At 52.4% G+C, this 14,006-nt stretch overlaps 1 protein-coding gene across 3 annotated transcripts in view; it reads left to right on the top strand.

Moving 5' to 3' along the window:
• Positions 1-14,006, top strand: part of Zbtb7c (zinc finger and BTB domain containing 7C) — a 326,309-nt gene that overhangs the window by 223,596 nt on the left and 88,707 nt on the right. The window contains exon 1 of one of the 3 annotated variants that reach the window (XM_047526754.1): positions 7,470-7,755. The exons of the other annotated variants lie outside the window; for them this stretch is intronic. The gene's annotated coding sequence lies outside the window, so the exon portion shown is untranslated. Of the gene's footprint in view, positions 1-7,469; positions 7,756-14,006 lie in introns of those variants that run through there. 3 annotated transcript variants of the gene reach the window in all.

Below are 14,006 nucleotides of genomic sequence, written 5' to 3'. Positions count from 1 at the left end.
AAATCATGGATAAGGGGGACTGCTGCATTTGCACTGAAGTCAATTTGACTAGAACTCTCTTAAAGGGTTTTATAAATTAATTTGGTAATACCATCTGGAAGTAGAATTTCACATACACATGGGCATACGTGCATGCATGCATAAACATACACAGAGACACAAATGAGACCTTACAGCTTTTACTCTGAAATTTTGACGATGAGTTATGTAAACACAGTAACACAAAACTCCCTGGTTTACACATCATGGTCGGCTCTTGTCTTCGCTCTACTTCCTATTTTTATCTGTGTTGGTTTCTGACAGATGGAACGAGTTAAGTTCACATGCTCTGTACGAAGGCTAAAGCTTTTATCAATATTCCTGGAAAAGACTTTCAAGATTTTCTTCTGCCCTGATAGGTTGCTGCTTTGGGGGTCTCTGAGTCCTTTGACAGCCTCCACAGAATCAGGGGTTCAAAGTTCAATTGGTTGCAGGGAATTGAGGGACTGGACTGGGAGAGGTGGGGGCCTTTGGACAGAGAGATGGGGGAGGGAGGGACTGAAGGGAGGTGAAAGGGACCCTGCAGGAGGTGAAAGGAAGAGGAGCTAGGGCAATGGGGAGGCAGAGGTCTTAGAGGAGCGGGTCTGGGGAGCCACTGAGGATCCACCCTATCTGAAGTGTGACTGTGGAGCCTTGTCCACAGGGCTTCTGCAGGAGGAGGAGTCCACCAAGAAGCTCCACCTTCTTAACTAATGATACCTCCCAAACAAAGAGACCTAGGACTCTAACCCCGCCTCCTTGCCTGGGACTCTAACCCCGCCTTCTTGCCTGGGGCTCTAACCCAGCCTCTGGCTGAGAAGCCTCACAAGAGAGCCAAAATGTCCTGCTCCTCCCCACTCAGGGACTAAGTCACCAGGAAAGCGCTGAGAAGACTTCCGTCCAGGAAGAGTCTTGCTCAAATAGGTACTTTGCAACCCAACTCAGAGTACACTCAGTCTCCTAAGAGTCAAAATGTATCCTGGCCATGCTTCAAAGGACTGTCATCAGAGCGCTGGATTGGACCAGGAGACAGGATCACCAGCTGATCCCTGGTCACTCCAGTCAGGAGTGAAGACAAAGGCTTCTGAGGGGCACACCTGGGGTCCTGGGGGTCCAATCCTTTCCGAGTGTGGCATCATAGCCATTGAAGAAGACATTATCCATACAGTCGTTAAGGTGGGTAAGGAAGCCTATCCAGGACTATTACAATAAGAGCATCCCCCTCCCCACTTATTCTTGCTTGTATTTGGAGTTGAGTCAGTTGCACAAGGGGAGAGAGATGGTGCTCAGCTCTGAATTCAATCAGGATGAGCAGAAATTTATTATGGGGGTGAGGTAGGGGGCTTCTTGCTGGAAGCAGGCCAGCAGGCCCCCGTAATTAGATACTGGGGTGGAGGTGGGTGGGGTGCTTAACAAACTTAGCAGAATTCTTATTAAAACTGAGTTAAGCCCAAGAGAGAGCTCAGAGACAAGACCTAGTAGGGAAGTGGATTCAGGGGAATCAGAGAGTCCTGTCTACACCAAGAGAATATGTGTTATGGCCAAGGGTCCCAATAACCTGGTTGGGTAATGGGGCTCTCACAGACATACGGGACCCCAGGAAGGACAGGCCAACTTTGACCATGCTTACCAGAGGGGCCATGGGTCACGTCTGCTAGTGTGCTGCTAGTGTGGCCCCCACCCGCAGGGGACCCCTCCTGCATGGTGAGTGTTCCTTCACTCTTAGGCAGATTAGTTGTCCAGGTTGAAGTTCTCGGTTTGTTTCCTCTTAGTTTTCTGTGTATAAATGTAGTGTCTCTAGAGTCAAGGCCTCCCCTGCTGTGGAGGTGAGTCCAGCTGGCTTCTGGGATCACTGGGCAGGGCATGGAAGCCCGTGTGCCCTTGGCAGCTCCACCACTGCTCCCAGAGTGACCTTGGGCAAGTCACTTCCCCGCCCTCAACCCCGTTTCCTCACTTCACATGGAGCTATAATTCCTGCTCTGCCGGTCCCTGGGGGTGGGGATCGATTGAGGTGAGAGGCTGTGAGAGATGACAAGTGGTTTACCCAAGGGAGCAGCTGAGGTGCATGACTGGACTCACCCACCTGAGGTCACCATAGATGCACACCTGTTTATTGTCTTTCCCCTGCTAGAAGGTCAGCTCTGAGAGGGGAGACCACACTGGTTCGCTTACTGCTTCATAGCAAGCCTGGGGTCTCGGGTGGGATAGATGGTGCCTACTTGTAAGAGCAAGGAAGGGGAGAGGGAATGAGGGAGAGAGGGGGGATCCGCCCTCCCCCCAGGCAGTGTCACCCCCTTCTCCTGCCACTGCCCCACCTTGGCCAGGTTCTGACCAGCCTCCTTCATCCCCCACTGCCCGGCTGCCAGCCTGCTCCTGAGGTGACAGGCCCAGCCCCACGCCCAGCCAGGCTTAGCTAAAGCTCCTACCTGGCACCCTCCCGCCTCCTGCCTGGCTATCTGAGAAGAGGGTGCGGCCCTGGCAGGCTGGGCCCTCGGGCTGTGCGCAGTGGGCTGGGACCCCACTCACCTGCCCTGTTGATGGTGCAGCCGGCCAGACTCAGGACCCTTCCTGTGCCCCCGCCCAGCAGGGTTCTTTCCCCTCACTTCCCCCAGAGAGAACACCCCAGCACTCTGTGCTTAGTCAGCACCTCCCCAGACAAGTACCAACTGGTCCCCAGTGCACCTGAGAAGCGGGAGGCGGGTTATCTGTTCTCTCCTCCGGGTGACAGCCCTTGCCCTCCAGCTCCCACAGGACAGGGCAGCCAAAGGCCAGTCTTCTCTGGGAGGCCACTTCTCTGGATCACCACTGAGTGCTTGAAGGAGTGGAGGGGTTTGAGGGTTCTAGCAATGACTAGATCATCCCTGTAAAACACCAGGTCAGAACTGGACGTAGCCTGGGCAACTCAGTGATTTGGATAAACTCAGTGAACACAGGAGGTTAAAGCAAGCTTAGAGTCAATGCGTGGCCCCTCCCTGTTCTTGATGCTAAACAACAAAGGATTGTTATTTCAAAGTGACGTTGAACACATTTCCCTGAGATCTCACCTGAATGGTGGCGCCGATGGCACTCCCTGAACCCGGGGCTCCAGCGTAGGAAGGGACGGGGCTGCTGTCAGATGGAAGCAGCAGAGGCCACAAAGGAAGAGGTCCTCCCCTGAAGGACCCTCAGTTAGAGGTGTCACCATCTTCCTCTTGCTCCAACAGGTTGAGTTTTCTCTCAATTTTTCTCAAAATTTAATGAAACATTCGTTGAACATCCAAAGGGCCCAGAACACAACCAGATGCACGTTTTCGGTTTCGTTTGTGGTTCTGTTGTGCCCAGTGTCTCAAGACCCCACAAAGACCACCAGAGACCACAATTAATGCAAGCAACAAAGAGTCATTTATTAGCAAGCTCGAGCCTGGTCCTCCGTGCACTTGGTAACCGGTGACGCTAAGAGGCCCCGAGCCCATGGTTAGCAGGGTTTTTATAATGAAAGGCAAGCAGTTTTACAGTGCTCTTTTTGATTGGTTAACATATAAAATTGCATACAAAGTATGTTATCTTAAATTCTGGGTCACTCTGACCACCGAGAGGAGGGTGGTCGTTATTTTTAAGTTCGCTTTTGTATCAGCAAAGTTTGCTTTTGGGTCAGCCTGACCGCTAGGGGAAGGGTGGTCGGCCACCTGGCCTTTACAGACAAAATAAGGGACAAAAATACTTTGCGACTTTTCTGAGTGGTTGAGGGCAGTTTGGGAAAAGCCTCATATTTACACAAGTGCAGGCTTTTTCTCTCTTTTCAGTTCTGGGGAATCAAACCCAGGACCTGGCACATGCTAAGCTTGGGCCCAACCACTCAACTGCTTCCTCGCCCCAACTGCTCGCTTTAAGAGGATTATGTGGGCAGCCATGTGGCCCTGGACTGAAGAGCAGGACAGGAGTGGATCAGGGAGCTGCATTAGGAGGTCCCCTCAGAAGTCAAAGCGAGAGGGGATGGTGGCATGGCCTGGGGAAAGGTAGCACAGTGGGCAGGAAGAGGGCAGATTCAAGACCTATTGTGAAAAGAGACTCTGTCTGATGGACGGATTGACTGGGGGCAGGGTAGCAGGCAGGGGGGCCAGAAAGGAGAGGGAGGCAGCCAGGGTGCCTCACACCTCTGGACTGAGTTACCCTCACTCCCCAGTGCTGAGGACATTCTCTAGGTGGAAGTCTGATCTGCATCTTTCCCCCCACTGGCCACAGCTAGCATGACCCTCACACTCTGGGGTCAGAAAGAAGCATTATCTTGCCTGTTCAGGAGATGGAAAAACAGGCACACATCACTGAAGCCAAGCCCCTTAGGGAACCAATGACATGAACTAAACCAAGAGCCAGAGCTTGAACCCCAAGGTAGCCTTTGGGCACCCGGGCCATGAAGACAGGTGTGACTGCCAGTTTTATGATGTGTCATGCAGTATGACCTTGAACAAGTTATAAGACCTCTCCCAGCCCCATTTCCTCATTAGTAAGGTGGGAAAATGGGATCTGCCTCATGACGTTGCTGTAAGGACTCAGAGAGGGAGTAGACCCTCGGTGGATATTAGTAGCGCTATTTCCAGGCCACACAGCTCTTTGTGCATGTACAAGTAGGTTCTGTGTCCATGTGTGCACTGTGCACAGAATCTGTGTGCACACAACGAAGTTGACAGCCAGACCCTGCTGGGTTTCAAGTGAAGACAGTAGTGCATTTGGGCTTTGTGCTTCTGCTTAGCCTCTGGGGAGCAGGAGGCTTTGCCCTTTTGGAACAGGAAGGAGTTGGGTTTTGGGACCAGCCATGAAAGTCAGTGTGCCTGTGAAGCCAGCCTGTTTCCAAGTGTTCAGGCTGACCTGACCCAGGAAGGTGGAGCGACAGCCAGGGTGGGGGCAGAGGTGGGGCAGGGTGGGAGGGAAGGAGCCTGAGAACAGGGTGAGTAAGAGGGAGGAAGCCAAATAGGGCCCCGGAAGGAATGGGGCAGAGAAGAAAATGCACAATCACAGGTCTAGAGTCTGGCCTTCCCAGAGCCCCTTCTGTGGTTGGCTTTGGGAGCCTCCCTGCCCCTTCTCCCCACCCCAGCCCTCTCTGAGTGGCTTCCTTTATGTTCCTGTTCCCAGGAGGCAGCTGGCACCAAGTGAGGCTGGAGGGGCAGAAGGGCGGGGTTCCCCACTTTTTGCCCAGAGCCATTCCAAAGGGCGCGTCCCAGCAGGGCGCACACACAGTGATTAAGGGGGAGGGAGGAGTGACAGTCACTGTCCACTGCAGGACCCAGCGGGTGGGCTGGACAGCAGCCAGCTCTCCCCCAGGATCTTGGCTGCAATGTCATTGGCCCTGGCACCACCCACTGGCCTACCCAGAGGCTCCCTCCAGAGCGGAGCTGGAGCCCTGTGAGGAGGGACAGCCTAGGGCTTCTGGGTTGGGCACCTCCCCTCTTCCCACCCCTCCCTGCTGGAGCCCTCCCCCACATCCCCTCAGCCCACTTCCCTCTCCAGCTGGCTTCGAAATAGTTCTCCAAGCCTCCCTCCCCTCCAAAGTAGGCTCAGCCCTGCCTGGGAAGCTGCCGTAAACCAGCTCTGTCCCATAGATCCCCACCTGATGCCCTACCCGTGGAGACGACCCCTGAGCCAGACTCCACCTGACTTCACTCGGCCTCTGACTGCACTCCTGCGCTCAGCAGCACGCACTTCTGGCCTGCCTGCCCACTTCCTCCTGGAGCCCTGCTCTCAGAAGCCTGCCCCACTCTCTGCTTTGGGCTCCTGTCATTTCCCATTCCTCGGTAGTGGACTGTGCTGTATGCACTTTACCCCACACTTTACAGTCCCCCTGTGCCTTATCTGCCCTGCAGATGAGAGCCTCTGAGGGTGGCACCCCACTGCACCCACCCACCTGCCAGCCGTGGAGGCAAATCCCTTGTGGACACATGGCAAACAACTCTGCATTGAGACTGATTCCCTCCAGGTCATGTGTTGGCACCTTTACCTGCCTGGGTCTGGGAGTGGAGCATGGAGTTACACTTGATCAGATATTTAGTTAGTGACTTGGACAAAGAGATCTGACTTCTCATTCTTTCACTTGGGTGTCCAGGAAGTGTGGGAATGTGCGGGTTTTGATTTTTAAGAAAATGGAGTCCTCCAATCCTGGAAACTGTCCACACTCTCTCTGATGAAGTGCCCAAGTCTTGCCCTCGGTCCTTGATTCCCTGATCCAGCACTCCCTCCCCACCGCGCAGCACTCTGTGGCCCTCCTGTCATGTCATGGCGAGGAGGAGCTGACAAACTCACTCACGGCTGTTGTGGAAATGCCTGCTCCCCAGGCTCCCAGGCATTTATCATGTTAGAGGAACCTTTAGGGTGAAACACAGAGAGACACCCTTCCTGCTGCAATTTGGTGTGTCTGGCTAGGTGGCAGGGTGGGCCCCCAAAAGAAATGAATCAGTAACACTGGGATTTCAGACAGGGGGCACCTGTTGGAGATGTTTGAGTGGGAACCGTGTTTCAGAAGCTCTGCAAATCACAGTCCCTTTGTGGCTCTCCTGGGACCACCGAGTCTTTGGAATTTACATTTGGCTTTGAGGTGCTTTAAGGCTCCTTGCCTGCCCCTGGACATGTGGCAGAGGCAGAAGGCTGAGCATCTCACTGTCTCCTGTGGTATGCACTCATTCAGGGCACAGGGGCAGCTGGTCAGCAGGGAGGAATCTCCCCTGGCTCCTCCTCCTTTTCTGAGAATAGCCAGCTGTTGAGGAGTTAATGACAATTTTCTCCAGGTGAACAGACCGTTCCAGGGGAAAGAGGCCTGGTGGAGCCAGCCAGCCAGAGCCTCACAGCTGGCAGTTTTCAAATAGGGTGTGGTGCGTGGTTTGAAGAAAAGACTGGGAGAGGGTGCTGGGCCACACTCTCAGTGATGGATGGATGGCCCACCTCGGATGTGGAAGGCTGGAACCTCTTGTTACCATTTGAGTCACCCTGTATGATGTGTGGGTTGCTTGGTGAAGAGGGGTGGCAGTGGTACCCTCCCCATTTCAGGCCTGGTGACCCCACCTGGGCCAGGCCCTGCAAGGTCACCCTGAGTGGGCAGGAGCTGCATTCCGTCCTCACCACCTGCACTTTGTCGTTTTGTTTTTGTCACTTGAATAGTAACAAATCCTTGTAGTGTTTGCTGTGTTAAGTTACAATCACGACCCTTTAAGGAGAAAACATATAATTCTAGTAATTTTATTGGGCTCAGGTTCCAGGCAAATGGAAACAAAATACTTCTAAAAATATAAGAAAACACCCAGAATTGAATAAAACAATGATCTGAAAAGCTTCTCTTGCCTTGAGATAAACGGTAACGCGTTTTGTGAACTCTTGGGGTGGGGGAAGTGCCAGTAGCCAAAGAGAAGAGGGGAAAAGGAAAACTCCTCCTGCTTTCGTTTCTGTTTTGCCTTCCCCCAAAGAGCTTAATTTACGGGTCATAAAGTGAAGCAGAAAGCGCCACCGGTGACATTGGTCCTTGTCCCGCGCTTAACAGTACAGGTGGACGAAAGGGGCTGCCTGCCAAATACTTCTGGTTGGAGGGAGGGGTGGGAGTGCTCGCTCCAAACCACTCCTGGAATGGCTTAACGCGCCCGGCGCGAATCAATGACAACCTCGCGCCGGCTGCGGCAGGCTCCCGGAGCAGCGCTGCCGCGTGGATTCCCAGCCCCGGACCCTGGCGGCGCTAAGGACACGGCCGGGGCACCAGCGCGGCGTCTCCGCGGCGGCCAGGTGGGTCTGCGGCGGCCTCAGCCTGAGCGGGGCTGTGATCGGGGCTCCGGGGAGCCCCGGCCGGGCGGTGGGGAGGCAGCCCTTCTGGGCGGCAGAGGGAGCTCGGCCGGCGTCCCGTGGCGGCCCCCACCTCTGGGCGCTGCGATCGTTCCCTCTCCTCGCCGCGGAGACCCTGTGGCAGGGTGGCGCCTCGAGGGACCGTGGGGCGGCTGGGGCCGGCGCTCGCGAGTGGCGGAGTCGCGAGACACTGCGAGCCCCCACCTCTCCCGAGAAGGGGCAGGGGCGCGGGGCCGCGCAGCCCCCGAGGAACGCGGGAGAGAACCTGGAGCTCCGCAGCCGCTCTCCCGTCGCTTTGCTAGTGCCGGCGGGCTCTCGCTGAGCGAGGGGACAGCGAGAGAGTATAAGGGGACTCCTAAAGGCAGTTGCGGATATACATTGTTAAATAACCGCCCCCACCCCCCCCCCCAAAAAAAAAAAAAACCCACCTCGATTCTCCCCAGTGTCAGATGTCAGATGCAAAACTTGGGGGTGGGGGGGTAAGAAAATGCAGCGCAACTTGGCAGAAGCCATGATCCAGAGACGGGCAGAATTAACCGGAGTCTCTAGGCTCCGCCGGAGGGAGTCCCGTTTGGGTCCCCGGCTCGAGTCGCAGTGTGAACCGCAGCTGGAGCCTTCCCTGCACTCCGGCATGGGCGAGTGGATTGGGAAAACTCCCTCCTTGGCGGGCGAGTCAAGCTGGTGTCTTGAAAAGCCTGAAGCGGCCCAGTGCGGGGAGGGAAGGGGGATCTCAGCGGGGTGTACCCGGATCCCCGCGGGCACCCGGGCGGGCGACACCCTCCCGAGGGTCTGGGTCCTTGCGGACCGCGCAGCGGCCCCAGAGCCGACCTGCGAAAGGAGCTAAAAAGATCTGCCCACCACCCTTCAACCCCCGCGTGCGGTGTCAGGGGCCTGGGCGCTTGTGCAGGCGCGCAGTGGTGAAGGCTCCCAGGAGTTGATTTCTGACCCTGCGGGTTCGGTCTGGGCTGTGGCTGCGCCCGCGGGCGAATGCCCTCTTCAGCAGCTGGTGCTGGTTTTGCGCAGGAGGAAGCCCCAGTCCCAGTCCCCACTGTTCCTTTATCAGCTAGTGGCGGACCACTTCCAATCCGCGAAACGCGGGATTTGGACGATGTAAAGGAAGTGATTGAAGCAATCAGGCAGTTTTCTCCGGATTAGATAAATTTTTGGAAGGGGTAGGGATGGGAGGGGTGGGATGGTAAAGGCCCTGTCGGGTTCAAGTTTTAGCTCCCCTTCTCCCACTGCCATCACCCAGTGAAATTCTCTCCAGACTCCAGGCCAAAAGGCCTTAGGAGCCCCTAGGAAAGGAAAGCAGCCTGGGTGCTGCCACCATGTCCTCTTAAGGCCCAACTTGAACTGAACAGGAAAAGAAATCCCCTTTCTCCCTCAAGCTCTGCGGCTCTCCATGGGTTTGGTATTCTGGAGCGTGTTTGGTGGTACTTCCTAAGCTCTCCCACACCCCCACTCTAAGGACCATGTCTGGCGCAGCCACCATCATCCTTTTCCATTCCATTTTATAGGCAAGGGACTAAGGCCAAAGGGCAAGGTGAGTTTCCCAAGATCACAAGCTAGACAGCATAGGAGACCAGGGCCACTTACACAGAACCATGGGGCACCTGTGCCAAGTGGGTGCTGTGGCTCTCAGCTTGAGTTACAGAACTTGGTAAAGTTGCTGGGCACCATAACCCTGGCCACTTGGAAGGCTGAGGCAGGAGGATCAAAAGTTGGAGGCCAACCTCAGTAACTTAGCCAGATTCTGTCTCAAAATAAAAATAAAAGGAGTGGGTGTGGAGCTCAGTAGTAAAGCACCTTCGGTTCAATCTCCAGTACCGATAAACAAACAAACAAACCTGATCAATCTGGATTCCACCAAGTTCCTTCTGAGCCCTGCAGGGATATGTACACAGGCTTGGAGCCCCAATCCCAAGGGGCATCCAGCACAGGTGGATAAGACTTGTACAACCATAGGGAAGCGAGGGGACCAAGTAGGAGGGCCCTGCCACCATTCGCTGGGACAGCCACTTTGGGATCTGAGAAGAGGCACTTGGTGGCTAGAGAGTTTCACAGCATCTCCAAAAATTAGGTGTCAGTGCGGCAGGAACTTAAAGGAGGAAGACGTAGAGAGCACAAAGCCTGGAGGCTGCAGGACATAAGATTTGTCCTATGAAGAAGTGCTGGGAGATCAATCAGAGAGGGAAGGAGGCAGGCAAGGGGCAGGGCACCTGGGGACAACATCCTATGTGCCAGACGCTGCTCAGCACACACCATCTCCTCCAGTCCTCCATCCCCGTCAGATATGAATCATTAGCCCACTCTGCAGATGAGGAAACTGAGGCTCAAAAGGATTAAGTAGCTATCCAGCAGTTTAGTGACAGGCAGAATTCAAAGCTATTCATTATTACCCCACATCTTTTAGACTCTTAAACCATAAGAAGGGAGATGGGAATTATTCTGGTATAATTATAGAACAATATAAAGTAATATGAGTTACTCATGGGATCAACCTTTTCGAAACTTAATTTTTTTTATAATCAATCAATCAAAACAACTATTGTGTACCGTGTGCTTACAGGTGCCATGCTAATTAATCATTGGGCATTCAACAATAAGAGAAATTAGCACTGGTCTCTGACCTCTGTCAGGGGAGTAGTGATAGAAATGTACATCCCTCCCTGGGACTGAGAGGACAGTGAGGCAGAGCTTGGTTAGGCACCTCTGCCTGGGTAAAGAGGAGGGATGGGGCAAAGAAGCCGGGAAAGAGGTGAGGAAGTTGGAATGAGGAGTTGTCCCCATGCTGCAGTTACAAGGACTTGTCCCTGGCTCAAGGGGACACTGTGGAGTGCACACGGCATAATCCGCCTCTGCTCCTAGTGTCCAGGAAGCCATTTGAGCCCCTGCTGTTCATATGATCAGTTTAAGGGTTACGGTTGCAGGTTCCAAAATGAGCAGTAAGTTTGTAGTTTTGGCACATGCCAGCTGGAAGTGACAAGAGACCTGTGCAGCCTGGGAAAGGATTGGCCCCTCTTGGGAGCAACGCCTGCAGATCTGAAAATGGACCTAGGGTGTCCCCTTCCTGATCACCCACCAAGTCCCTCAATGGCCAGGATAGTGTGTCCCACACACTCTGGACTCCTGTGGGGCTTCAAGCCCCTATAGGACTTGTTGGGAACAAAGCCAGGACTGGAGTCCCGCCTGCGACCAACCATGATTCTTAGAACAGCACACGCTGGCCTGCCAGGGAAGTTCAGGGCTCAACCAAAAAGACCACTCCACCTGCTCGGCCCTGCGTCGACAGTGCCATTTCCCCACACTCCAGGCCCTCTCTGTTTTAGCTGACCGGACATATCTGTCCTAATAGAACGGTGTCAGAGGAATGTTTGAGATGGAGCAGCCATAAATATTCCAGGACATCTGGCCACTTAACTCTCCTTCCATCTCAAGTGGTGTAATAGTGTGAGATAACTATCTCTAACATGAACTATCTCTGTCATGAGGACAGTGACCTGATAAATCGACCTCAGAGTTCTTGCCTGTCTGGGTCATGCTCTGGGACACCAACTATCCAGGAGGAGAGTTTTCCCTTCTTTCTTCTTCCTTTCCTTAAAAAGAAAAAGGAAAAGAAAAAAAATTCTTGAACTTGAGGTCACAAGTGCATTCCATTTTGATGTCATGCTGACAGAATAAAGGCATTTTCTCCTAATACTGAGATGATCAACTTGATAAGGGCGAGAGCACCCGCCTGGCTGTCCCGTGTTTACAGCAATGACACAGGTGTATAATTGCATGGGGATATTTGTTTGCTCAGCCCGTGCAGACCTACAGGTTGGGCCAGGGAGCGGGCTGTTCAGTTTATTTTCCTTTGGCTGGGAACCACGGAGATGAATAGAGGGAGGGGAATCGGGTGGAGAGATTGTTGCCAAGAGCAATTTGGAGTCTCCTTCATATTAGTCAGAGATCATGTTTTTCCTTTCTGAAGCCACCCGCCTCGGAGCAACTTCCACGCAAAGCTTTTGCCTCCCATTTTTTGTGGTGTGTGTGTGTTGCATGCTTGTTAGTTTTTGTTTTGATTTGTAACTTGCTAAACTTCTCATGACTAAGTAAAAAAATAAATAAATAAATAAGAGCTTAGGGAATGGGGTGATGAAATGGATCCTTGATATCATACATTCAGGATGTCATTGCTTAATAAATCTGAATACTGATCGACCCCGAGGTACCATGATAGAGTGTGATGAGTAATTCCTTTGAAGGGAGAGTTTATCTTCAGTGGATGACATTCACAATTGAAGCATAATTTCACTTTCCCTCTGCACATCTCGATCCTGTGTTTAGATAAAGAGGAATGCTTGCTGTCTTCTGTGGCACTTGCTTTTGTTCCGTTTGGAAGAGCCCTGCATCCTGGCCTTGCTCCGAAGGGGATCTGCCAAAGTGGGGCCTCCTTCCACCGCACGCTCCCCCATGCACCTCCTTCCACTGTGCAGGAGGGAGAAGGAAGCTCCCCCACGGGATCAGAGCTGTTCCCCAAGAGCAGCATGGCCTGTGTGCTCAGAAAGCAGAGAGCAGAGAGCAGGAGCGCTTGCCTGGCCGCAGCCTGCCCCTCCAGGGCAGGAACCCTTGGAGGCTGTAATCCATCAGTTAATAAGTGAGTTCATTCACTGGACAAATTGAGCAGAGCCACTCGGAGACTCCAAACTTACAGAAGATGGCACACAATCTCTGCTGGTCTTGTCAGATTAGATACAGACCAGATGCAGGTGAACACGTGGCCCTCTGGAATGATGCGTATAACTGGACTTGACCTTCAGGGTGAATTGTGTGGCCTGCGCACATGTGTGCACACACTCACCCGAGGCTCTTGTCCTTTTTTTTTTGTTGTTTTATTGGCTATGAACTCTGGCTGATAATTCTGTTCAGTTGTTTCTGGAGATAACAGATTGGTCCACTGGTCTTTGTGAAGTAACTAATAAAGTCCATAAAGAGGTGACAGTGGTTTCAGTTCTCGTTGACACCTGCCTTTTTCTAGCCCCAGGAAATCCTAGCAGGAATTGCCTCTAGTAAGCAGTACCTTCTCTAAGGATTGTTGTTTTTGTTTGTTTGTGGTGCTGGGGATTGAACCCAGGGCCTTATGCATGCAAGGCAAGCCCTCTACCAACTAAGTTCTATCCCCAGCCCTTTGTTTTTGTTTTTTTAATAACAGTTTTATTGAGATGTCATTCACATGCCATACAATTGACCCATTTAAAGTAGACAATTCAGTGGTTTTTAGTATATTTGTAGGTTGTGCATCTGTCGCCATAATCATATTAAGAGTATTTTTGTCACACCAAAAAGAACCCCTTGTACCTATTTGGAGTCACGACCTATTCACCCCAAGCTCTTACCCACCCCCCGTCCAGCAATTATCTATATTCTCTATTACATTGCCTATTCCAGACATTTCATACAAATGGAAGGACATAACGTGTGGCTTTTTGTTGTGGACTTCTTTCAACTATCATAATGCTTTCCAGAGTCATCCGCCTCGTAATGCAGCTCAGTCCTTCATGTCCTATTGCTGAAGAGTGTTCCTCGTATAGATAAACCACCTTGTATTTATTCATTTGCCAGTTGGTGAATACTGGGGTTATTTCCAACTTTGGCTTTTGTAAATAATGCTGCTGTGAACATCTGTGTGCAAGGTTTTTGTTTGGAAATAGGTCTCATTTCTCTTGGGTTTATGCCAAGGAGTGGAATTGCCAGGTCATATGGCAACTCTACCTTTTGGATATTATGAGGCTGATTTTCAAAGTGGCTGCACCGTTGTACGTTTCCACCAGTAGTGTACGAAGACTCCATCTTCACCATATCCTTGTCAGCACTTGTTGATAATGTCTTTTTCATTGTAGTCATTCTATTTTCTATGGGTTCGTATGCACACGGCAGCAGTACCCAGGAGGTATTCTGGAATTGACTCAGTCATGTTTACCATAGCTGTGGTGATAGTCCTTTGGGCCTTTGGAGCCTTCCACCTACCCAGATATTTCCTTGAGCTGTAGACTGAGTTTTTTCTTTAAGTTTCCACAGGCAATTGCTTTGTGTGGCTGGGGGGGCCTGGGTTCCCCCTGATATTGCTGATCTGCAGTGGAATAAGTTTATGCCATTTTTATGGGACCGACAGTAAACAGAGACAACTTGGAGCCAAGTGAATAAGGGAACTC

Source organism: Sciurus carolinensis, chromosome 15 (genome assembly GCF_902686445.1).
Source record: "Sciurus carolinensis chromosome 15, mSciCar1.2, whole genome shotgun sequence".
Taxonomy (NCBI): domain Eukaryota; kingdom Metazoa; phylum Chordata; class Mammalia; order Rodentia; family Sciuridae; genus Sciurus; species Sciurus carolinensis.
The sequence above is the reverse complement of the archived record's forward strand: the minus strand, read 5'-3'. Positions and strand labels throughout refer to the sequence as shown.